The 25,479-nt window shown below is 41.0% G+C and overlaps 1 protein-coding gene across 1 annotated transcript in view; it reads left to right on the top strand.

The window, feature by feature from the left end:
• Positions 1–25,479, top strand: part of PKHD1 (PKHD1 ciliary IPT domain containing fibrocystin/polyductin) — a 415,790-nt gene that overhangs the window by 79,549 nt on the left and 310,762 nt on the right. The gene's annotated exons all lie outside the window — the stretch shown is intronic.

The raw sequence follows: 25,479 nt of genomic DNA on the forward strand, positions 1-25,479 counted from the left end.
CAAGGTGGGTGTCGGGGCCGATGTAAAACTTGGCCAACGCATGGTGACTCTGGCCTCCAGGACAGACTCACGGAAGGAAGAAAGGCAGAGAAACAGTGTTCTCCTCCTTTCTGCCTCCAATGAATTCCTTTATCTTCATTCCACCCATCCAGATGTTTTACACAGCATTTTGAGGTGTGATAACTTGAAGAGGTTTCTCTGAACATCTGATCTGCCAGATTAATGGAAAAAAAAGTCTGAGACAATGCTATTAAAGTCATCTGGGAAATGATTTTAAATGTAGAATCCTATATCTAGTCAAATACTGTTTGGAGTAAAAACAAAATACAGACATATATGCTATACAAAATTCAGAAAGTTTATCACCTTTGTGCATGCTCTGAGAAATGATGTATTCTGGCAAACTGTAAAATGAATCTAAGAATGAAGATGGTATGGGATACGAGAAACAGCAATGAACAAAGAACCTGAAAAACAGCAAAAACAGTAAAAATTGTTGATAATGTGACTGAGAAGCTTAATATAGTTAAAAACGGATTCCTAACCAAACAGAGGCAGGAACCTCTTGTTTCAAGCAGGTATAATAAAAGCAGAACAAGAAACAGAGGCATAAGCCCCTCCTTGATAAAATGAGGAGACATTTGTAACAAAAACACAAACATTAAGTGAAGATGGAAAGTAAATTCGAGAATGGTAAATGACTTAATGGGGTGGAGGAAAGTCAAAATTAAGTTCCTGCAAAGGGAAATTTAGACAAAAAGACAAGACAATTTGTCCTACACCTAGAAAACCTTTGGATTTAGAGAAATTTAGGTATCAGGAAATGGGCAGGATCCCAGAATCCAGTCAGACATCTATTCCTACCTTTCCCTCCAGGAAACAAGGCATAATTTCTGGACAAATTGAATTAGTGAGTTATTAATTAGGTGCTTGATACCAAGAACAGGGAGATGGGGATGGAGAACACCTGAAATATGGAGGATGAATGGAATATCTGCTTACTCTTTTGAAGAGAGGTCAACCCACCCAACCCCAACTAAATTCTTTCCTCTGCCTAGCTCCAAAATGCTGGTAATCCAAGTTCTACTGCTTCCAGAAAGGAGACTGGAAGACACTTTTATCGAGAGATTAACCACAGTAAAATCCCACAGTTTTGACATTTGAAAGCTTCATAAAGTCCCACTTGCATGGACTGTCCCCTTAGATTTTTACTACATTGCTCTTAACTGTGAATGGACAGACTTCTGGTTTCGGCCATGAGAGAGTGATGAGTTTTAGACTTACTCTCCTGCCAGACACAACTATAAAACTTGTCAAAATGTATTTCAGGTGTTGGATAACAGACAGCACAGGCTGTGATCTTTGAGAGAAGGGAAACACACAAGGAGAGTGGCTTTCTGTCTGGGAACACTATTCCAGACACTGCACAGGGAAACAGAACCCAAGCAGAGAGAAGCAGTCTCACTGGGTGGAGCAGGCAGAGATTGGAGTTCAGGGCTGCTTATGTAGGAGGAGGTGTGGAAATGGAGGCAGAGGTAGGAGGGATAGGAAAATATTTAATGAAATAATGGCCAAAAATTTTCCAAATTGGATGAAAACTACAAACCCGCAGATCTAAGAAGCTTAATGAATCCAAATCAGAGGATACATAAAGAGATCCATTACTGGACTTCTAAGTCATGTTAAGATGTTAACATTGTAATGTTGAGATATCAGTTCTTCCAGTTAAGATATAAGTTCTAAATTAATATTTAGAGTCAATGCAATGCCAATAAAACATCCCAGGTGGTTTTTTTTTTTTTGGTAGAAATGTCCAGGCTGATTAAAAAATTTTAGGGAAATGAAATGAATAGCCAAAGCTACCTTGAAAAAGAACAAATTTTGAGGACTTACAGAGCCTGACTTCAAGTTTCATTATAAAGCTACGGTAACCAATCAGAGTTCTAGGCAAGATCTCATTTGAAAGAAAGGTTCTATTGCTAAGAGTATGTTTGAAAACTCCTGCTGTGATATCATGGAACTCAGAGTTGGGGAGAGATTGAAGAAAGGTGTTGTGAGGTATATCAAAAGGATGGCGATCAGGAGATCCTTAGTGACATTTGAGGCTGCAGGACAGTATTGGTAGGGAGAAAACCCAGATTTTGTGGGGTTAAGGAGTGAGGGGCAGGTAAATGCAGGCAGCTGGTGTAGATCACAAGCAGGAAGGCAAAGGAAAGGTGCAGTCCCTTCCTCCTGCCCATACTCATCACTGCCATGAGTGCTGGGGGTGGTTTCTTAAGTCAAAGGGGCTGGATTAAAGCTGTGGTCTTCAAGTGTGTTACTGGATTTGACAAGACCAAGGCTCCACAGGGTCTCACCCCATCCACTCTTCTAGTGACTACAAAAGAGCCCTCAGATGCCCCTGATGTGTAGCTGGTTAAATCACCACCATTTATTTTTGAAATATTTATATTTTTCAATTTACTTGGGCTCTTCAATGAGTGCTTCCCTCAGGAAGATTTTCTTTTTTAAAAAATTGAAGGATTTTTCTCTTGGGAAATCTCATAGTACTTTATCAGACTCATCTTAAGGAATTTATCTTTTTATGCATTTAAATTATGTGCATTTATTTAAATGTCTTATCTCCCATGTAGACATTAAGCTCTCTGACGGTGGGCTCCATATTGGATTCCTCTTGGATGGATAGATGGATGGGGCATTTATCTGCACTAAATTACTATTAAAAAAGCAAAATGACACTGCTTAATTTAATCTCTACTTTTTGTTTAAGGAGATTCTCCTCGAAAATTGGTGCAATACAGTGATGTGATGAATTTCACATTTTCTTTATAATGTGTATAGGTACTTAGAGGCAAATTTGAAAGCACTTTCCATCCCCTAATTGATTTCATTCCTCCTGTTACTGAAATCCAAAACACTTTTTCACTTTTGATTTCTTTCCTCTCCTCTCCTTTTGGTTTTTCTTCTCTCTTCTTTTGTTTTTCTTTCTTTTCTTTTCTTCTTTTACCTTTTCCCTCCCTCCACCTCCCCTCTCTTTCTCTCTCTCCCCTTCTCCCCCTTCCCTTTCCTTCTCTCCTCTCCCTTTCTCCTTTCCTTTCTTTTAAACCACCTCTTTTATCCAGTGTGTATCTTCAGGGTTGTGCACCTGTGGAGGGAGGTGCTGTTGAAAGCAGGGTTAGGCTGGTTGTTAGGCCAGGGACCTAAGATGTAGGCACTCAACCATTCCTCCCTGACCTGGAGGAGACTTACTGAGTCCATTGTGCCTACATTTTCTCTTGGAAATTAGGCTATAATGTATACCAGTTATCTACTGTGAGGGCAGGGGGAGCTGGGAAGGTAGGTGGTTTCACATCTGAAAGGGGCTCTACCCCCTTAGGATAATTAGGCAGGTAGCAGAGATAAATAGGGTACACAGTGAACAGGACTCCTGGGGCCGGGCTGCTAATTCTAGCAATGCCCCCGTCTGACTTTGAGTGTCTGGAAAGTCACTTAACCTTTCGACTGATGAAAGGTAGTACCACCTGACTTCCAGCTCTTGGAGAGAGGAAGACAATACATATAAATGTGTAGTAGGAGGAGGAACCCGAAAGTCCAACAAAGGTGTTCGATAGAATACTTATAAGCTTGCGTGCTGGGGTCAAACTGGATTTGAGGCTGATCCTTCTACTTTCTTGTTGTGTAACGTTGGGACTATGCAATTAAGAAAGATGGTAAGTGTGTGAGTCTGCAAACTGTCACGCAAAGTTAAGGTGTTCGAATTCATGGCATTGTTTACGGTGATGTTATCATAACAAGAACTTGCTGTGTAAAGAGACTTTGTCACTTTTTTGAGTCCAAGATGTTATCCATTTCTTTCTCTTGCTCTTGCCTTAAAATGAGGGAGTTCAGGAAATGTTTAGCCTGAATGCAGGCTTAAAGTCATCTGAACAAATTAATTGTGCCTCTGTTTCTCAGGGACTCTTTGTATTAAATGAGTTCATGACATCAGCCTGCTCCTCTCACATTGAGGTATGTTAACAGTAAACGAGGCTCTGATTTTGAAGACTCTGTCATATTTTGGCCAAAATAAATCCTTATCATTCCTAGTTATTATAATATCACTAATTATTACATTACCACAAAGGAGTTTGAATCATCTCAGGTAAAATGCTCTTAACTTTTAAAATAACAGTTTCTATTTTCAGTGGCAAACAGTGAGCTTTATTAGCCCTGTGAAAATGACTCTATTAGTGACAGGCAGAGGGCAGTCCCATTGGGGCATGATACGATTATTTCCTTCTAAAGTACAGCTTTGTAATCAAAACCATCTTGGTCTAAATAAATACCGCGTGGGATTTTCTCAGTGAAACCTAATATCATGCAGAAATACGTGGGCTTATTTTGGGTCTTACGGTGGGAATGTAATGATCAGATTTCTTCTGAGCCTTTCCAAATATGAGACTTCAGCTAGCCCACAGATAGGTGTGAAGGCTATGGAATTGCTTTGCATGGTGGAGTGGCCGCATATTTGGATTCTACAGGGCTGTGAGGCTTGGTGAATGAAGAACCAGAATGTTCAAGCTAGTTTGTTTGCCAACTCACTGGTGACCTTGGACAACTCAGTTTTGTAATCTCATGTCTCAGTTTCCACTTCCGTGACAGGGAAGGATTATACAGAAATTTTTGGCAATGGAACATGAAAACTGTGATGTATGAGTATGTTACACTATCAGTATATTTAATTCTTCATGAGAGAAAAGCTTGCTTTTTCAGAGGTCCATTAGTTCGTTTCCTAGAGACATTATAGTAAGTCACCATCTCCCTGAAGCCTCGTGGAGGATTAAGAGCTCTAAACTGTGAGTAGGCAACCTGCCCAAGTATGAAGGGTCTCAGACAGAAGTTGAATGGGTTTCAGAAATTAGATGTAGTTCTACTTTGTGTATGTGTGTGTGTGTGTGTGTGTGTGTGTGTGTGTGTGTGTGTGTGGTGTGGTGGTGGTGGTAATGGTGTGGTTGTATTTGTGTCGTGGAAGGAGCAATCTGAGTTTCATAAGTGTTTGGATATGTGGTTTCTTTTTTGTGTGTGTGAGGAAGATCAGCCCTGTGCTAACATCTGCCAATCCTCCTCTTTTTTGCTGAGGAAGACCGGCCCTGTGCTAACATCCGTGCCCATTTTCCTCTACTTTATGTGGGACGCCGCCACAGCATGGCCCGCCAAGCAGTGCATCGGTGCGCGCCTGGGATCCGAACCAGCGAACCCCAGGCCACCGCAGCAGAGCACGTGCACCTAACCGCTTCGCCACGGTGCCGGCCCCTGGATATGTTGTTTCTTGCTAGACATGTTAAACATTTTTAATTTTGCTAAAAGCTATGAAATGTTACCAGTTTTGACTCTAATACATAAAGCATTTCTATCTGAAACAGCAAATAATCATCTCAGTCTCAAAATACAACAGGCAATTCAGTTAATTTGGAAAACTTGGGTTTCTCCCTAGTGATATCCTCTTTTAAATCTTATTTGCTCAGCCAGTCGTCTCTCTCTCCAAGGTCCTTGCTGTAAGTACCACTGGTCTGAGGTCTGCTCTGACTTCAAAAAGCCACAATAGCTGTCCCTAAAATGCACGTTTTTGTGAGAGAAGCGTAGGGAGCCTTGACTAGGTAGCTGCAGTAGCAGGTGGATTTCTGAGAGTGAAGAAATTTGAGTAAAAGTGAATAAAAAGGACATCTCATTTTGGATGAGGGAGAAAGTGGTTGGTGAAACATTGAAAGTGTAATAGAAACTGACTTCATCAAATTGAACGTTCAGCTCAGAGAGAACGAACTCCCTTCTGTCAGGGGGTTGTTTTAGAGGAGAAGAGAGGGGGAACCAGAAGGAGAGAAGCAGGGGTGTTGGGTAGAATTAAGAGAGTATTGAGCTGGTTTTTGATAAAAACCGTCACTCAGAGATGGAGATTCTCTTTATAGAATTAGCATCTGTGTGGGTAGATTGATGTCACCTTGTTATTGAGTCTATCCTCCTAAGAATCACTCCAGAACACTATGCATAAAGAAAATTTGTTCAGATAGAGCGTATATTTATATCCTTAGTCTATATCCATATCCATAGCGCTATATGATCTGTTTATAGGTATTTTTCCATACACTCATGGTCTCTCACTTCTCTCTTTAAATTTTTCTTTTTAAAAATCTTGTTATGGGCCAGACCACTGGCATAGTGGTTAAGTTGGTGTGCTCCACTTCAGCAGCCCAGGGTTTGCAGGTTTGGATCCTGGGAGCGGACCAATGCACCGCTTGTCAAGCCATGCTGTGACAGTGTCCCATGTAAAGTAGAGGAAGATGGGCACCGATGTCAGCCCAGGGCCAATCTTCCTCAGCAAAAAGAGGAGGATTGGCATCAGATCTTAGCTCGGGGTTAATCTTCCTCACCAAAAAAAAAAAAAATCTTGCTATGTGTCTTCAGTCACAAGGGGAAAAAACACAACTCAAGTGGACTTAACTGATCAAGAGTCTCACAGAGCAGCTCACAGAATGGCAAAGCTCAGGAGTCATAAGCATGGCTTGATTGAGCTGCTCAGTGCCCACTAATGAGAGGGCTCTCTCCATGTCTCTGGCATTCCTTCCGTAGCGTCAGATTCAACCTAAGGCTGCTTTCTCTGTGGCCACAAGATGGGAGCCAATAGCTCTCAGGGCTACTTGCTCCTCTATTCTTATTGTGTGGGAATGAAAGGGTCTTTTATGGGCACGGTCTCAGAAGGAGGAAATTTCTTTCCCAGAAGCCCCCAACAAATGTCTCCTCATGACTTATTGGTTCAAATTGAGTTACTTGCCCACAGTGCCCTGTGCACAGGGTGATAGTCTGTGCTGGTGGTTTTGGTTAATTAGTGTCCACTGTGGACTTTAGAATATAGCTAATCTCATCCCAAACACCTGGGTAAGAATAGAATATGACAGTAGTGAGGCCTGGAAGGAAAATCTTGGGGCTGTTGACGAAACGAAGCTGGAGAATGGACACTGTGGGGGTCAACCAACTCTTGACCACAATGGCCTCGCATTCCTCTTTATGGCTCTAAACTAAGGCCTTTTCCTCTGATCTTCATGATTGGCTCTTTTGATAGCTTAGGGCGTTGTTGCATGGAATTTTGACAGAGGTAAAGCAAGGCACTTTTTCTGTATAAGGCAGTGGAAAGGAAACAAAGGTTCTAGTAAACCTCCTTAGAATTCAGTGGAGTCTTTGTTTTTAACAAACAAACAAATAAACAAACAACTGAGAAAGCATAATGACTACATCAAACACACAAACCTTCTGCAGCCTGCAGGACCTCCAAATCAGTTATGTGTTTCTTCGTGATGTGCGTCTTCCTGACTCAAAATGACAGTAGTTGTTTTTATGATGTACCGGCTCCCAAAGGGGATGGCTCATCATTCAGTTCCATGCGAGACAACCCTCCTCTAAAGATAAGAAAAGAGCAATCTAGGGAAAGAAACAGTCTGTTATTGTGTTTGTTTCTCATACTGGGTCTTCCCAAACACTTTACATATTTACATTTTAATTAATTAAACCCTCTAGCAGCCTAGACTACCTATTTATATGGAGTAGAGTAGACAGACTCAACTGAGCAAGCCCCTTCCATGAATTAATGTCAAAAGCAAGGACCTCGGCTGTTGGGGCTCACAGCTCCAGGGCCAGTCACCAGAGAGCATTGCCATTTAACTTCTTTCCCTTCCCAGAGGGGAAAAGTATGCACAGCCAAACAAAAGCAAATCTGTTTTGTTCTGTTTCTGCCTGGAACCGATTAATATGAGTTTGAAGGACACTACCTGATGACTTTACTAAGACGTTGAATGGATGCGGCAAGGTGACCAGCAGAGAGCGCCTCATACTCCTGCACCAGGAAAATGAAATCATTGTCCTTTAATCCTTATCAAATATTATTGACAGATCACTCCCAGGCCCCCAGTCATTGTATTAGTTCCCGTATGGGATTTTCAGATGATTACTTTGAGACATGACGGAAGACTATGAAACTATGAAGGGCTTGGATAAAATTATGTGCTCAACTTTGAAAGAGTGGTGTTAACTCTACAGATGAATAAGATACAACCCCTACCTTGTGGAATGTACAGTTCCATAGGGGAGATATAAAAACCCAACAACTGTACTATAACCAAATGTAATAAATGTGATGATAAAGGTATTTGTATTTTACTGTGGAAAATCAGTGAAGGCCAAGAAGTTGTCTGGATGGAATAATTATCACCTGGAACTCCCCTGGAGGGTGTGGCATTTTACCTAGGACTAAATTTATGGGGATTATAGGATAAAGGGAGATAAGAAGCAAAGGTATAGTAGTGAAGAGACAGGTATTACAGAGCCTCAGAGCTGGGAAAATGTGGTTTCTGTATAAGTAATTATATTTGTCTGGAGTGTAAGGTTTGAAAGGAAGTAATGGGGAAGGGAATAACTGCAGACAAAGGTTGGGAAACATGAGTGGTCTTGAGCGTCAAACTAAGGATGTGGATTTAATCCAGGAGGAAATGTAGAGCTGTTAGAGGCTTTATAAATTTCATAGCTGCCATTTTGTCTCATGAAATATCCCTTTGAGCTCATATCAGAGTGGAATGCTTGTCTGGCTGAAGTGTGGCCAATGCCAGGCTAGTCCTAACACATGTGGCTGCTGTTCTCTTGGACCTCAGATCCAAATAGATGAAGGTCAACGCTGAGGCAAGAGCATGGGGAAAGAGGCTTAATGAGCATGAGGAGCTGAGCCTTAAAGCTGCAGCTGAGAGAGGCTTGAGGATGGGTATTCAGAAGGAGAAATGATGAATGACTTACTAAATGGCAGGAAGCATAAGTGACTCTCTTTGGTGTTTTGGATTCTTGGTAAGTTTCAGAGAGAGGCAGTGTGGTGTAGTGGTCTAAGAGTGGTTGCTCTGGGTCCAACGTGCCAGGCTTGGGTATTACCTACCTGTGTGGTTATGGGCAAGTCCTTGGAAAACCTCGGTTTCCTCATCTGTAATGAGGAATTGGACTAAATCAGCGTTTTCCAAGGTGAGTTCCGTAGACGATTAGTAATGAAGAATGTCCCGTTAGAACAAAAGGGTCTGTAGTCAAACAAGTCTGGGAAATGCCTCAGACTCGATTCCGCCCTGGGAGTCACCATGTCCAGTAACACATCAAAAGCTTGGACAGCCCTGCAGGAGGGAAGGCAGCTTTACTCTCTTGAACTCAGCCTTTCCCAAACTTCTTTGGTCATAAGATTATTTATTTTTTTCTTCCCTGCAACACCTATTGGCTCCCTGTGGAACACTTCGGGAAATGCTGGATAGGATCGTTTTAAGGGAAAAGTCCCCTTCTCACATTCCCTGATTCTGTGTTACTGTTGAAGATTTCTTCCCAGTCTAGGATTTTACAAATCCTAAGGAAGTCTGCTCCTCCAGTCTGGTGGAGTGAATTTTCCTACCTATACTATAAGACTGTCAGCCCCCAATCAACTTCCTCTCAGAGTTGAGGCAAGAAGTTCTTTAAGAGTATTTTTAAAAGTGCTTTGAGATCCTCCAAGGAGGGAGGTCCCTGGTGGCTTTGTCATATGACTTCATTAGCAAGCCCGTATGCTAAGGAGCCTTCAACTTCAGCTTTCCAGTTTGGAATCATCATATTTCTAGCGTTCTCTATTAACCAGGAAAGAGCTGAGGGATTATTTTTTTCTTCTCTGTTTTGCATCTGTATATAATGTAATTTAACCTAGCAAAAAAGACACTGATTGTCTGTCCCACAGGACTTAATTAACTCCCAGCTTCATGGTGCGCTGCAGAAATAATAAGAAAGGGAAAAGTTCGGGTGTTCCATACCTGTCCACTTCCACCTCTGGTGCATAATGAGATGTCAGGAACGGTGACACTGATGAGATGTGTAAAACATGCTGATTGCAGGAGGCGGCGAGCTGCCTGCTCAGCTCCTGGGAACTCTGGCCAGGCTGGAAGAACCGTGGACCCAGCGAGCAGTCTTTTCCTTCAGATTACAATTTCCACTATTCTCCCCACTCACCTCCCTGCCACCTGAGCGGTGGTTTTTTAACCTTTCGCTCTGCCTTCTGCACCCTGGTCGGATGTTATGACAATTGTCACGGGGCAGATGCCATGTTTATTAAGCTGCCTGTAGCAAATCCGGACTGGTAGTGCAGGATTCTACCAGCCAGCCCTCAGGGGAGCCCATTAAGAAATTGCAAGGCTAATAAAAATCATGCTGGATGAAATTGCAGTCCTCTGGTGCCACTCCGTGATGGGTCGAATCTGGTTTTAAATTTTAATGGGGGCAGGGACTCAAGGTTTGAACTGGGACCCTGAACCAGCAGCACTGGAAGTTGTACTTTCTCAACCCAGAGCTGGGACTGTGCTGTGAGAGCACAAGCTTGCTTCTCTCTTTGTGTGAGGTTTCTGCACAACAGAGACAGGAATTTATTAATGTTTCTTCTATGCTAACAATTCACTGCTCCCGGAAGAAAGCCTCACTCTGCCACATGGCACACAATTTGGGCTACTGTTCGAGTCCTCCAGCCTCACGTTGATTGAAGTCTTCAGGGCCCATGCCTGAGGGGAGACTTGAAAACGCAGGGGGAACAGTTCCCAATTCCTCACCTTGCTAACTGTTCTAAAACTTTCCTGTACTGGGAGCTTCTTGAAAAGGAGATTGTGTGAGAGCTCTTGGGGAGCCATTCCAGCATTTCAGTTCATCTTCACAGTGTACCCCCTCTTACGCAGGGGCCACTGCATCAGAAGGCGATTCTTCATTCCTTTGCTAAATCCCTTCTGCTCACAGAATTCATCACTTCACTTGGATAAATCAATAGTTTCCAAACATTAAAATGAAACAACTTAGTATACAATCACTGTTTTGGGAAGACTGAGGAAAATGGAAGGAAAAACAAAATAAGGCATTTCAGTACGAGGTCTGATGCCATCTAGAGAAGTGTATTCTGTATTTTATCATAAAGAAACACTACTGCTGTGACAATGGACAGAGGTAATGTTAACTGAATGCTTTCTTCTTGTCAAGAACTGAGTGAAGCTCTTTACTGAGCTACCCATTTAATCCTCAGAATTAAGCTTTGAAGTGATTACTATTATCATCTCCAATTTGCAGATTAATAACTGCTCAGGAAGGTTCAGTAGCTTGTTTCAGGACCCACAGCTGGTAAGTGGCAGAACAAAGACTCAGAGATAGAAGTCCAGAGCCTGTGCTAACATTGTTGATTTTCCCTTGAAAAAAGTTTCAAAAAAGAAAGAAAATCTGTTCTCTTTTGTAAATATTTCCCAAGACAAATATATGAAATTACAATATAAATTTGTGGAAGTAGATTTCTGGGTGGCGGAGACAGTGCAAATATATTAAAAGTTACCTCCTGAGCTTCAACCTCAGCTGTGAGCAAGGGTCTAGTTCTGCCCACCTCACCCACCACAGCTCCTGCCTTCTCGTGGGCATTGTCCTACCACTGTGTTCTAGATGCTTCCTGTAAGATTTTCTGCTTCCTCTATCCTGTTCTGACAGTGATTTGAGTGGAAGTGTCTGTGTGTGTGTGTGTGTGTGTGTGCACGTGCACACGTTTATGCTGGTAGGGTAATGATGTGCAACATAGGGCCTGATATATGTATCTTCTCCATAACTACTACAAGAGTAAAGTTTTGTTGAATGAATACATGAATGGACATAATTAAAACTGATGGTCACTGGATTGAAATCAGTTCTCAGACTTTTAATGTGAAACTTTTAGAAACTGTTGTTGAGATTGCAGACAATGGGAAACACAAAAGACTCATACTCTTATCCAAGAAACAAGTTATAGGAAGGGTGGTTTTACTCAGAAAGGCCTCCCCACTTCAAAAGAAGGCATTTGGCCTCAAAAACCACAATAGTTTTGCCATTTGCTACCTGGGTTTTCCTGTAGGTTATGGAGGTGGAGATATGCTTCACACAGGTGATTTTCATGGTATCTTCCTGAACTCTTTCATTAAGTCTTGATAATGGGAGTAATATTTGGTAGAAATTACTTAAAGTTACTTATTTTGCACAGACTCATAATTTCCTTTGCTGTGTTATCTTAGTGAAGTAATAGGATACCAGATTTGAAGTTCCAGGATGTTTAGTTTAATTTTCCTTTTTCACTTTTCTGAGTAATAAGGCAATGTATCTTGTAAGGTACAGATGAGGGTGCTGGTGTGAGAGATACAGAAGATTCATAATTTTTAGGCACTTGCCAATATTATATTGCCCCATAATTCCAACTTCTCTCTTTCTACCATTTTGTCCTCTTCACAATATCACTTATGTGCTTTAATATACAAAACAAGACAAAACATCTTTTCATGTCATTACAAAAATGATACATGTTTGAGGCTGGCTCGGTGGCCTAGTGGTTAAGTTCGGCATGCTCCACTTCAGCGGCTCGGGGTTCGTGGGTTCAGATCCTGCGTGCAGACTTACACCACTCATCAAGGCATGCTGTGGCAGCAACCCACATACAAAATAGAGGAAGACTGGTACAGATGTTAGCTCAGGACCAATCTTCTTCACCAAAAAAAAAAAGATACATGTTTTCAGTAAAAAGTTTAAAAAGAAGTAATAGAAAGAGACAAAGATCTTTTATAATTTCAGCATCCAGTTGGTTTGCTCTTGGCCAAGAAAATGTTGACCAGTGATGTCATGAGCCATTCAAAGCTTCCTTGGCACCTTCACCCTATAACCTTCAAACTGGAGAGTGTAGAGATGGCAACTCCTGATTTCAATGTCTACAGGCACTGGGTGTAGAAGTATGGTAATTTGGTGCAGTAATTAAAAGACATTCTCTGTATGTTGGATGAATAAATTTGGAAGGGCCATAAGTTCAATATTGGCACTGCATGGGGTGATATATTTACGTCTGTGACTATGTATCTATCCATAAAATCTACCATGAAGACAATTTTTGAGACTTCTTTGTTTCATCTTAAGAAATCTTCCCTTTCGGCATTATGGAAAATTGACTCTATCTTTACTAGGATATCACATACTTCTACGATACAATTGGAGAAACAGTGCAACTGGCCTATTTAAGGTAATATATTTATTGGAGCCTATTTTTTCTTTAACTTTTTATAGACAATTTCAAATATATCAAAGTAGAGAGAATAGCGTAATGAACCCCACATGCCCATCAACCATCTTCAATGGCTATCAACTTATTTACTTTTGTTTTTTTGACTTTTAATTGAAAACTATTTTATATGGGTTACTTTTGAAAGGGGAATCTGCTAATGGGAATTTTAAGGATGAAAGCAAGTTTTAACCCGGGAATCTCTCACAGGTTAGTATTTTATACAGAGTATAAAATACTTTGAGAAGGATGACTATATTTCATATTTATTTGAATTTATAGAAACATGAGGCATCTGGGTTAAATTAAAAATTAAATTAAAAATTTTATACACACACACACAAAGCTTTCCTTTGAGGCCCTTTTATTTTTTCTTTCTTTTGTTTCTGTCTTCCATTCCTGTTCAACTTCAACTCCTATTTAAGGTTTAAGTTTGTAAGGTCTAAAACTCTCCAGATATATTTGCATTTATAACAGAATTTGTGGAGACTCAAATAATGTATAAGTTATAATGGTAGAAAAATAGGCAGTGAAGATTATTTTTGTCTATGGGTTGGGGCATGCTTAGTGTCCCATCAAATTCCGTTGATTGAACAACTAACTGATTATTCATTAATTTTAAGGCAATAAATAGTAGCTTGAGTATATTGACCTTTTATATGTGACATGCACATGGCATGTAACTATTTTGTATACCTTATTTTCACAGCACTGTGGAATAGATACTATTAGCTCCATTTTACACATAAGGAAATGGATGCTTCTGAAGGTTGAGAGACTTGCCCACGGCCCCGTGGCTAATAATGCTGGAGCTGAGATTTTGAAATGCAGTCTGCCTAAAGTTAAACTTTCTCTTAACCAGGATGCTGCCTGCTGAATAAGTTACTAAAAATGGTAGCAAAATGGTATGTCGGGGTGGGGAGAAGAACAGATGGGAAAAGGATGAAGTATGAAAAATAAATTTGAGTTAATCAAAAGACATCTTTCAATAAAATCTCACATCTAGTGAAATTAGAGCAATGCTACATGAGTTCAGTCTAACTTCAAGGACGTGGCTGTATTTACTAAGGAACAAAAGTGTTTGAATTTTATTTGGAAAATTTTGGCCCTAAAAGCAAGGTTCTTTTTGCACCCATAACTGTTTCCCTGGCCCTAGAATATGGAAGGACTCTGAAAAAAGGGAGGAGCTTCACTCATTCCTCCTTGATTTTGTGAAAAGATGTCCACTGGAATAAAACAAAGAAATATGCCAAACAAGGAAAGAAAAGAACTCGGGGAGCAGATATTATCAGTGCTGGGAGAGGCAACATCTGCACGAGGTTGTTAAGATGTGGCAAGTCAAGATGGCCGCCGCAGTAACCACAGGCTATGTGGAGAGATAAATGGTTGACCCCAGCCCGTGTCAGGCTACGATTGATGCCACTATCAGCCCTAGTGCCTTCCCAATGATTTTTTTAAAAAAAATCTTTGATAGAGTGTGTTATCTAGTTACTGGCACGAGGGCAATAGCCCGGAGGGGTGAAGGAAAAGGAAAGAATAAAAGGTCACTCCAGGAGGACAATCTCTGTCGGACTAAATGAGAAAAAAGGATCTAGCTCAAAAGGGGAGGAAATAAATAAATAACAATAAAAGCGGCTGCTAGGTGCATGGATGGGATAAGCAAAATTGCTGTTTCCCTCCTCTCTTTCCTCTCTTCTCTCTTTCCTCTCTCCTCTGTCTCTTCCTTTCTTTCTTTTTTATTTTTCTTCCCTCCCTGCCTCCCTTCCTCCCTCCTTCCCTCCCTCCCTTCCTCCCTTCCTTTCTTCCTTCCTTCCTTCCTCTTTCCTTCCTCTCTCTCTTTTTCCTTCCTTCCTTCCCTCCCTCTCCTCTTCCCTCTCTTTCTCTCTCCTTATTTTCTTTCTTCCTCCCTCTCTCCTTCCTCCCTTCCATCTCTCTCTCCTTTCCCTTTCCTCTTTTCTTTTAAATTAAGATAGACTTTGAGCTATAGACCACGTGTGCACACAAACACTCAGGCATGCCTACATGCGTAGTTTTTTTCACAAGCCTGTATACACACTTTTGGATAGGCAGAAATAAAACTGCTTTTACTCAGTATTGCTACACCAACAGAATTCTATTTTATGATAGAGACTTCAATTGGCTCCTTTTAGCCTTGAAACAAATTTTGCAGGGGAAAAAGAAAAGAAGAGAGAACTGAGATCGTTTTATCGTCTAAAAGAGTATGGCTTTAATTAGTATGAACTTTTTCTTTTTATTTGACCTGGAAAAAAAATCTAGTTTTTTTTCCTTATAAAGTGTTTGTAGAAGATAAAATGTTGGTTCTGGGGCAATAGATCTGAAGGTTGGAGTGGATCCATGGCATTAATGCTCTCCTTTGAGAATTATTATGTCAGATAGAAAAACATTGGTCCCCAAAAACAACTCTGGAAAGAGTAGAGAAATGTATTTTAGGCAGATTCTGTCCTTTTCTAAGGCCAGAGGCGTTTAACAATGTGACTCCCTGGCCTTACGTCATTGTGTAGGGTCATCTTCAGTTGGCACAAGTTGAAGGACTTGCTTTGCCATCCCTTTCTCTGTCAAATGCATCAGAGTGATGGAGAGTGCATGAGCCTTGATGCTGCAAGACTTGATTTTCAGTCTCTGCCAACACGATCATACTAACAGGCCCTGGGTTCCTGGCTTAATTTCTCAGAGCCGTAATTTCCCTCAGGTATATGATGACAGTAGTGCTTCACAATATCTTCCAGCAAAGTTTTTGAGATTTAAATGAGTCTACAGATGTGAAAACACTCTGAAAGTACTAAAGCACCATTCAACTCTTAGAGTTCTTATATCAATGTGGATTCCAATGACGTACGGTGGTGGTGGTTGGCTGTAATGTAGCCAAACGCCTGCATAGAAAGCTATCATGTGGTCCTTGCAGAGTAGAGTAATGATGTAGTGGTTCTTGGAAATTTACATAGGATTGATTAAAGTGGGATGGGAGCAAGGTGGAGGAATGAAATTTTAGGGCCAGATGAAAAATATGTAGTGTGTATTTTTTTGCTTTTAACCATTTCTAGTTTGACAACATGAAATATATGCTGAGTAATTTGGTTTGCTCATAGTATTAATATGTTTGAGAGACTAAGTTTAAAATTAAAGCTGATTTTGTCAGGAATTTGTCTCTTTCATTGAGTTATAAATGACATATAACAAAATGCACTTGTCTTAAGTGTGTAGTTCATTGACATATGTATATACTGTGAAGTCTACCCTCAAAATCAAGATAGGACATTTTCATCACCCAAAAAAGTTGATTTTGCTTTAATTATTTTTATTTTTTTGCCATATGGTGATTCAACAACTGAATCTTAAGAAATTTATCTTTTCCCTTTTTTTAAGGAAAAGTATGAGAAAGGCAAGGAATGAACAGGGACACTTACTAAGCACCTGTTGTTTGTCAGGGACTGAGTTGATCATCACATATATTAATTGCCTCATTATAATGGCCCTTGAAAAATCTCCATTTTATGGCTGAGGGACTGAACTTCCAGGAAATTAGGTGGCTGCCAAGGTCACACAGCGAGTATGTGGGAAAGTTGGGATTTGAATGTTTTGCTGCCTCTAAAATCCATTTTCTTCAACTGGTAGAAGAAATCAATCCCTATGATTTGAAGACTAGAGGGTCTGCCACAGAATCAGAGATATTGAAAGTCCACATTTTCAGAAAAAAACTCTGAAGAAAAAGAATTTCTCCCCCATGAGGGAAGAGAACTGACTGGGTACAACTTTTGATTGGCGATTCAGTCTAATTTGAGTATCCTTCTGTTTCCAGGGCTATATTTTTTCTCATAATTTCAGATTTCTGAAAACCACACCACTATTGAGACAAGTTTTTGTATTCGTCTAGATTGTTCTTTAGGGCACAGTCTCCTAAAGTCTGAAAACAGAGCTCCCAGGTCCTGGCTCCACCACTTTGCGGCATTTTCTCCTTGGGTATGATGCTTTCCCTCTGCAAGTCTCAGTTTTCTCCTCTGTAAGTAGATCAAGCAAGATAGATCCCTCACAAGGTTGTTGTGAGGTTTAAATCAGGCTACGGAAGTGAAGGTCTTGGTGCAGTGCCTGGGTCTAATAAATACTCAGTCAGTGTTTACCATTATTACTATTATTGTTATCAGTCCTCCCAGCCTCACGCCTTCGGCCCTGAGCATTTTAATTGTTTTGGTTTTTATTTTGAGATTTTCCAAATTCAGATCAATCTAATGTGCTACCAAAGTGGGGGGATCTGAGTGAATGCAAAAGCAGCTGGAATCTGACACTGTGCCATAATCATGCCTTGCCCCCAACCGTGGGGGGCTTCCTGAGTCCCACTGGCTGTGCTCTCTTGTGGTGCCCCCATATATCCCCTGTACCCACTGCTAGACCTAGTACCTGCTGTTACCCTTGTTTCCTGCTAGGGTATGTGCCCCTGGGGGGTAGTCCGAGTACCCACCACCACACCTGGCATTTAGTAGGTACTCCACTATTTGTGGAAGAAATGACATTTCCAAATTTCGTTCTGGACCAAAATCCCCACTCTTCTATTTCCCTTAGGGAATGAGGAATAACATAGAAATAATTTTCTGGGCAATCAAAAAATATCCCCTAAAATATCAAGCCATGTTTATTTTAGATATTATCTTCTAAAACAAAGCAAAGGCTTTTCTGCCTTTTTGACTGAATATAGACAATAGGATCAAATATTTCCTGATGCTTCTTGATCATCAGCATAAACTTCTGTTATTTTACTTTTTATAAATAGTACCTCTACCCTAGGTAGTTTTGAAATTGCAGGAAGGTGTGTGCTCCTCGCTAAGTCGCCCATGACTGTATTGATGTGTTCTGTCCTTTCCTTTGCTGTCTGACTGCAAGGCTCACTCCTGGTTCCTATCAGCAGTCTCCACTTCCTTCTCATCCATCTGATCCTTCTGTTCTCTTCTTCACTAGCTGACAAGATAACGAAATTTTAATAGATATATATGCAAAGTCAGAGTAACAAGATTCTGAGTGCAGCCTTGAAAGACCCTTCTTGAAGAAGTGCATGAGGTTTAGTGCATGGATATGTGACACACTCCCCTCCCCCATTTCTTGTTAGTCATCTTCATGGCTGGGATTGTGAGAGATCAGCTATGCTCCTCTCCACCATCAAGATCTAATACAGTGTTCCTAGAATACTAGAGCCAAATGCTATGTATTACTTACATTTGTTTTATTTTTTTAAACTTAAGACTCAAGACAATTATAGCTACACAGATTCCCCAAATAGAATTATGCCAGTTTATCATTAAGTTTTGACTTCACTCTCTCACTTTTATAACTGGAAATATGCTAAGATGAAAAATAAATTGTTAATGTGATCTATGCCATGTGTTAAGTAATAACTATCAAAAGTACACTCTGATTCATGAATGATTATTATTTTTTTTAAAATAGTCTTCATTGTATAACTTTTAGAAATAATTTAGAAGTCATGTAACATGAGAATAAGAGAACATGTAGAGATTCAATTCGGTATTTTATTTTATTTTTATTTATTTATTTTTTAATAATTTTATTTATTTATTTATTTTTCCCTCAAAGCCCCAGTAGATAGTTGTATGTCATAGCTGCACATCCTTCTGGTTGCTGCATGTGGGATGCGGCCTCAGCATGGCCAGAGAAGTGGTGTGTCGGTGCACGCCTGGGATCCGAACCCGGGCCGCCAGCATGCGCATGCACTTAACCGCTAAGCCACGGGGCCGGCACCTCAATTCGGTATTTTAAATGAAATAATAATCCAATAATATCTGGCTTATCTATGGAAAAAATACCCAGGAATGACAAAAATATCTTTGGACAAAGAGCCCACTTCTTTCTCCTCACTCTTCTGGATGTAACCTCTGAATTATCTTCATGATTTGGTGTCATCCTCGAGCATTTCCTCCTGTGTGTTGTAGGAGAGGACTAACCTTGGTTCGGTAAATGAGAACGTTGAAATTATATGTGGTTTCTAGTTCAGATTCTGAGCTTCCTTTTCTTTGTCACTGAGATTTCGTCTGCATTCCTCGGAGGCATTCCAGATTAGGTTATAATTTCTGCTTTTACTTTTACTCAGTCCGGGAATGCCTCAGGCAAAGGATACCCCTACATTCCCCAGCGTAACACTGGTTTGAGGGAAAGAGTGCTGGTTCTGAATTTCATACTGATATTGGCATCCAGACGTGTTCAAGATGAAGAATCAGTACAGGATCACTGAGCACAGGACATTGTTCTTAGGGCTGCGGCGGGAGATTCAGAATGACGCTCCTAGTCTGTTTCAATACATCGTAGAGGTGGAAGCTGATGACATGCAAACTTTGTGCAAGAGCAGGGTATGTGTGAGTGTCCTTTTATTTGAAGCTCATCCCCTCTTCTTCCTTGTACTTCTGTCTTAAACAAGTCAGTGTACCTAAAGCCTTCTTTGATGAGAAGTAAAGTGAATGACATCCTTCTAGGCCTTTCTCTTGGAGACACTACTTTGGTTAATGAGAGATTCACTTTTATTCAATGAAATAGGATTTTAGCTAAGAAGGAAGCATACCATCTTCCTAGCCTTGTGATCTATTCACTGTTTTGGAAAAGGATAATTTTGATGGCATGGCCAAAAAAAAAGAAATATTTTCATCTTGCCTCTCTAATGAGCTGAATGGGCTTATTTCTTTTACTTTGTGACCCGCTCCTTCGTCATAACTCAAAGTTTTCAAATCTGTCCTCATAACGCAGGTTGCTGTGGAGCAAAGAACTTCATTAACGTTTTCCTGCTAGACTTAAAACAATTAGAGCGGTGACTAGAAGGAGTTAAAGAGGACCCCCCAAACCCTGAAAGCAAACAGACATCACAGGGCAGGGATAGCAGGTAAAGTGGGTGCTATAAACACTTTCTCTTGAAAGCTGTGTCTTTTCAATAAACACACCGTTAGGCCCTAGCAAAATATTTCCAGTTGCCTTCATGGGTGGTGCAGTGCTGGAAGCTGTTAGCCCGTGCTCAGTTAAATTTCAGATGTCAAAGCTCATTAATGGTGATTTTAGCCAAAGACAGCTTGTAAGGAGCTGTGCAAACTTAACTTCCTCAAATAAAATGAGAAGAAAGATGACCATTTAACATTGCTTTTCCTCCCCCGGCTTTCTTCACCTCCGCTTCGAGTTTGTTTTTGGTTTTATTGACAGTAGGTTTCAAGTTTATATTTCGCATTTCCCTTAATTTGCCTTATCCTTTTATCCCCCCCTTGGGAAATAGGCCTATTACAAAGGTGTTGCGATGTTTCTTTGAGTTTTAGGAGGAGTGTTTTGTCTGTTCGAAGCAGGCCTGGAGGAGCCTGTGAAAGTGTTAAGGCAGAAGGTTCAGCTTTTGAGTGAGAGAAACACACTGTGATATGATTATGTGCTCAGATGCTGTTTCCAGCCTGGTCTGAATACAAATGTAAAAGGAGATTCCGTTCACATAGTAAGGATGTTTCAAATTAAAATATTCATACAAGCAAGCCCCCATTATTTATAGTTGGGCCAGTTCTCACCCCTGTGGTGACCTGGAAAATTAAATGAAAAAAAATTTTTTTTTAACCTGGTCTGAATTTACTTACAGTTGTGACTGTGGGTTGGCCTGCTGTGTAAAATTCTATGACTAATTAATAATTGAGCTACCAATTACAAATTCGACATCCACTCGGCCTCCCTTGTGATTTTAGATTTTGCTAGCTCACACTTTTCTGTACTCCCTTCCTGAATCTTGCAAAGGCTTCCTGGGCATCGAGTAAGCAACGTCTGCATTTCGGGGCGTGGTGCAGTAGGCTTAAGGAGCCAGGGCAAATGCCTCCACGGCAGTCTGGTGTGGATATCTTGGAGCCTCTCTTACTGGACTCTGTGGCCACAATTGCCTTGAGGAATTTGAGCCTGGGTTGCACTGAGGGTTTTGTGTGACTCCAGAGAAGAAGTAGAGAGTAGTGGGAAGAGTACGCAGGGTGAGGGTGTGTCAGGGTGGTGTTGTATCGGAGGTTTCCTCTGAGAATTTATGGCGATTCTCCCTTGGGGGCAAGCTCGGGGGCCAAACACAGGTTTATGAGCCCTGTGACTTTTTTCCATTTTCCATCAAAGTAAAAGAATTTTACTTTTTTTCCCCCTTAACAGTTTGTTTAGATTTTTAGAGAAGCTGACTGATTTGAACAAATGTTGCTATACTACCAAAAGTCATTAATTGTGAACAATCCTCCATCTTGAAATTAAAAAGAATCTAGTTACATTCTTTAAATGGATGAGTGTTTCAGTTGTTGTTGATAGATTTCAATGATATTTGGCTCACAGATATAGGTTTAATAATATGGGGTCGTGTTGAGTAGGCTGTATTGTTCAGAGTATTAAAAGTTTGCGTGATTTCTTTTTAAAAGCCAACTCATTATAGTTTCTGCAATCAGGATCATAATCTGGGAAGTATTCCTAAGAATACCGTCTTTTAGCTTTTCTTGTAATCATCCAGACTTTGACCTTCTAAGAAAAGAAATAAGAGTGTGTGGTATTGTAAGCCTTGGCTTGTATGTTGGTTTCTTCTAGACAGTGAGCTTCCTGAGAGCAGGGAATTTTGTTATTTATCATGTTATGCTTGGTGCCTAGCACAGTACCTGGCTCAATAAATGTTTATTGGTTAAATATAGTAAAACTTCATTAATTGGTATACTAACAAGATTGTAGGTGAAATATTTAACTTAAGAGAAAAATCAATTTTGTGGACTCTAGCACATTAATTATTTGCATGCAAATGGGCACTGCAAATTACAAATTGGTGCTATCAATTTATTGGAGCGGGTCTGGAGGCGCTCTGCTGGCAGACAGCACCAGCAGTTTGAGTTATGCCTTGATGAATATATTCTGCAATCTTCTCAAAAACACTAAATAATTTTTAACAGAGGACAAAGAAATTGTTAAAATTTTAGGCAAGAGAAAGCTTTTTGGTGTCATTGCAATCTACTGTTTGTTGGCTGCCAGTTCCACATAGCTGGTCTGATTCATTAATTTGGTCTAATTAACCTGGTAAGTGCCTATGGTGTGCCAGGTTCTGTGCTAGTAACTTATGATATACAGGTGATTGTGATGTAGCCCCTGCCCTTGTCCAACTCACAATCTAGCAGGTAAAACATCCATATAAACGTAGACCCCAAAGCACTGAGAGCAGAGTGCAGGGCAGACACTGAGGAAACAATAGCTTCTTAAGGGCCCAAGAAAGTCATCACAGGGAGATTTAAAATGGAGCCAGACCTTGAAAGATGACTGCATTGTCCAAGAGAAGGAACATATGCATAAGCATGGTCATGATATGTGTAGGAGACAGTCTGGCTTTTGGTACAGCTTGAGGATGGTGCATGTCCCAGTGGAGGCCTGGGGAGGAGTGCGAGATGAGGCTGGGGGGACCAATTATAGGGTGCGGGTTATGTACTCATTTGAATTTGGATTTTATTCTCTCTGCACGGAGAATCAGCTCACTTCTAAGCTCCACACCTGTGTATTCTAAGTGTGTGTGGGCAGGCCAGATGTGTGAATGTCTATGTGTGTGAGAGAGAGAACGAGGGTGGGGGAGGAGGAGGAGAGAGAGAGAGAGAGGAAAAGAAGGAGGGAGGGACGGAGGGAAGGAGAGAGAGAATACAAGTTAATCAGGTTAATTTTTTAATATTTTTAATATTAAAATTAATATTAAAAATATTAATTTTAATATTAAAAATAATAATAATAATATAATAAATAAATAAAATAAATAATAAAATAATAATAAAAATAATATTAAAAATATTAAATTAAAATAAAAATATTTAAAATTTTTAATATTAGCAGTATTAGCGGTAGAGAGGAGAGTGGAAGAATGTGTGCAGAGTGGAAGCAGAGAGATCAGACTGGCTATTGCAATCAGTGGTCATTCGTTCGACGTTTATTCATTTAATAAGTATTCATTAAAAGCCACATTCATGTGGGCCAAGTACTGTGCTAAACTCTAGATGCACAAACAGACCTGCTCTCTGCCCTCATGGAGCCTGTAGTCAAGAAGTGCAAGTGAGAGATGAGCACCTCCTGTAGCCCTACACATGGAGAAGAAAAGAGTGAACTAAAAGGCATTTGGGAGGTGAATGGACACGATTTGGTGACTTGTCAGGGGTGAAGGACAGGAGGAGCTTTAGGTAACTGTATTTTTGGAGTTGGGAAACTGAAAAACTTGGTGGATGGTGGTGTCATTAAGCGATATTTCAGGTACTGATGGCTAAGTGAGTAAGTTTGTGGGAAGGGGAAAATAATGAATGCAGTTTTATACATGTTATGGCTGAGTGCTCCATGTAACATGCAAATGGAGATATCCAGCCATCTAGAGTTTAGGAGAGAGTTCACAATTTGAGATGCAGATTTGAGAGTTGTTATAAGGTAGATGATGATAAAGGCTAAAGGAGGTGGTGATAGTATCCAGGAAGAATGTGCAGATGAGGAAGAAGGGGATGGATGCTTGGGGACTGCCAGTGTTTGTGGGATGAGCAGAGAAGGAGGCTGATTCCTGCCCATGTGTTGTAAATTGCCTCCTCTCCTACCTCATAGCACTTGACGTCATCAATGACTCCCTCTCTTTTCTGCATTTTCTATCTCTTTTGTTCAGTTGTCTCATTTTTCTCAGTATATAAGCAGTTTAATCTTAAATAAAGAACTCCAAACTCCCCTAATCTTCCTTTGACCCTACCGCTCCTTTTATAGAGTGGTTGAGTTCTCGCCTTCCTTTCACAGCCATGCCTGTTGAAACACCATTGGCTGTTTCCAGTTCCTCACCTCTGGTCACCCTTCCCCCAAGCTTCTTGGCCTTGACAGCCCCTCAGCACTGAAATGCCCCTGACCAAGGGCTCCTGTAACCTCCTACCTAATAAGGACTACTTTTAAGTCCTTATCTTATGACCTGCTTTTGAATGCATTAGTCTTGATGGGCTCTAATAATCACCTAAGTCCAGTTCAGACCAGTGCAATTTCAATATCTCAAACTTTTATTCAATCTTTAAAGACTCCCCCACACCCAGATGGCTTGGATGCCTGTGGTGGGGAATCATTATTTCTCTCTGTCCTCTTCCCTACTTTCTCTAGAGTTGGCCCTGGGGGAGGGAGGATCAGGGTAAAAGGACACATTGTGTGTGGCAGGTACAGCAACAAGGCAACAAGTGCCCTTCAAGGGGAGATGTACAATTGTTAGCACTCTGATGGGCTTTTTGTGGGTCTATCAGAAATCTTCCTGCTGAGGTCCTTGGCCTGTAACTCTCTGACTGCCTGGCCCATTGCTTTTTTGGGGTGGAGGGCTTTGCTCTTCCCCAATAGTCCAGTCTACCTCTTGGGAAAAATCTCTGTATATCAGCCCAGATCTGTTCCCTTCAGTAGGACCCACCTTTGTTTCACCGGCAGTGACATGCAGCTTGCTCCCAAATCAGTGCCCTCTTTTCCCTCTGCTGCTGGGCAGGGGCAGCTCCAGCCACAGTCTCTTGCCTTCAGGCTTTCAGATGTGAATCAAATGCTAGTGCCTTTTCCATTAAGCTCTCCCACTTGTTCCCTTGAATCCCCTCTCATTGTCTTAGATGAGGTGGGAAAGGAAGTAGAAAATGTTACAAGATACCAATCGCTGTGAAGTGGTGTGGGGTAAGTACTATAGCAGTAAGTACAAAGCCCAGGGGAAGCAGAACTACTAGGGGAGCAGACAGTTAGCTCTGCTTTAGGGTGAGGGAACACTAGCAACTGCTTCACAGAGAAAGGGAGATGACCTGGCTTTTGAAGACTGAGCAAGTGCTTGCCTGATGGAATGGGGTTGACGGGCCTTCTAGATGAAGGTAATCCAGGTAACCTCCAGGACTGAAGGCGTGGAGGTGTGAAATAGCAGTGTGTGTGTGGGGAACTACAGGGGATTTCTGTCTGCTGTCACATAGGGAGTGGAGAGATGAACAGGGACTAGAGCGCAGAGGCCTTGTAGGCACACACATGCATGCTCACTCACAAAGTGGATGAACCCACACTCCACAGAGCAACAATGCAAGCATATATGCTGAGGCTTTCTTCTTTTTTTTTTTTTTCCTTTCTTCATCTGGTTTTAGGACCTTAAAAAAGTCATGTAACCTCTCTGGGCCCCAGGGCCCTCATCTGAAAAATGAGGAGACTGGGTGCTCTAAAATTTCTCAGTTCCTAGCTAGGCTGTATGGGAGCACTGAACCAGCTGGGTAAATTTAATTTTTAATCTGTTGCTTTGGTCTAGAGAACTAGAGAACCCAAGAAGTTCGGTGATTTAATTAAAAACAATGAAGCATCTTTTTTTCCACTTTTTAAATTGTGGTAAAATATGCATA

Source organism: Diceros bicornis, chromosome 14, assembly GCF_020826845.1.
Source record: "Diceros bicornis minor isolate mBicDic1 chromosome 14, mDicBic1.mat.cur, whole genome shotgun sequence".
Taxonomy (NCBI): Eukaryota; Metazoa; Chordata; class Mammalia; order Perissodactyla; family Rhinocerotidae; genus Diceros; species Diceros bicornis.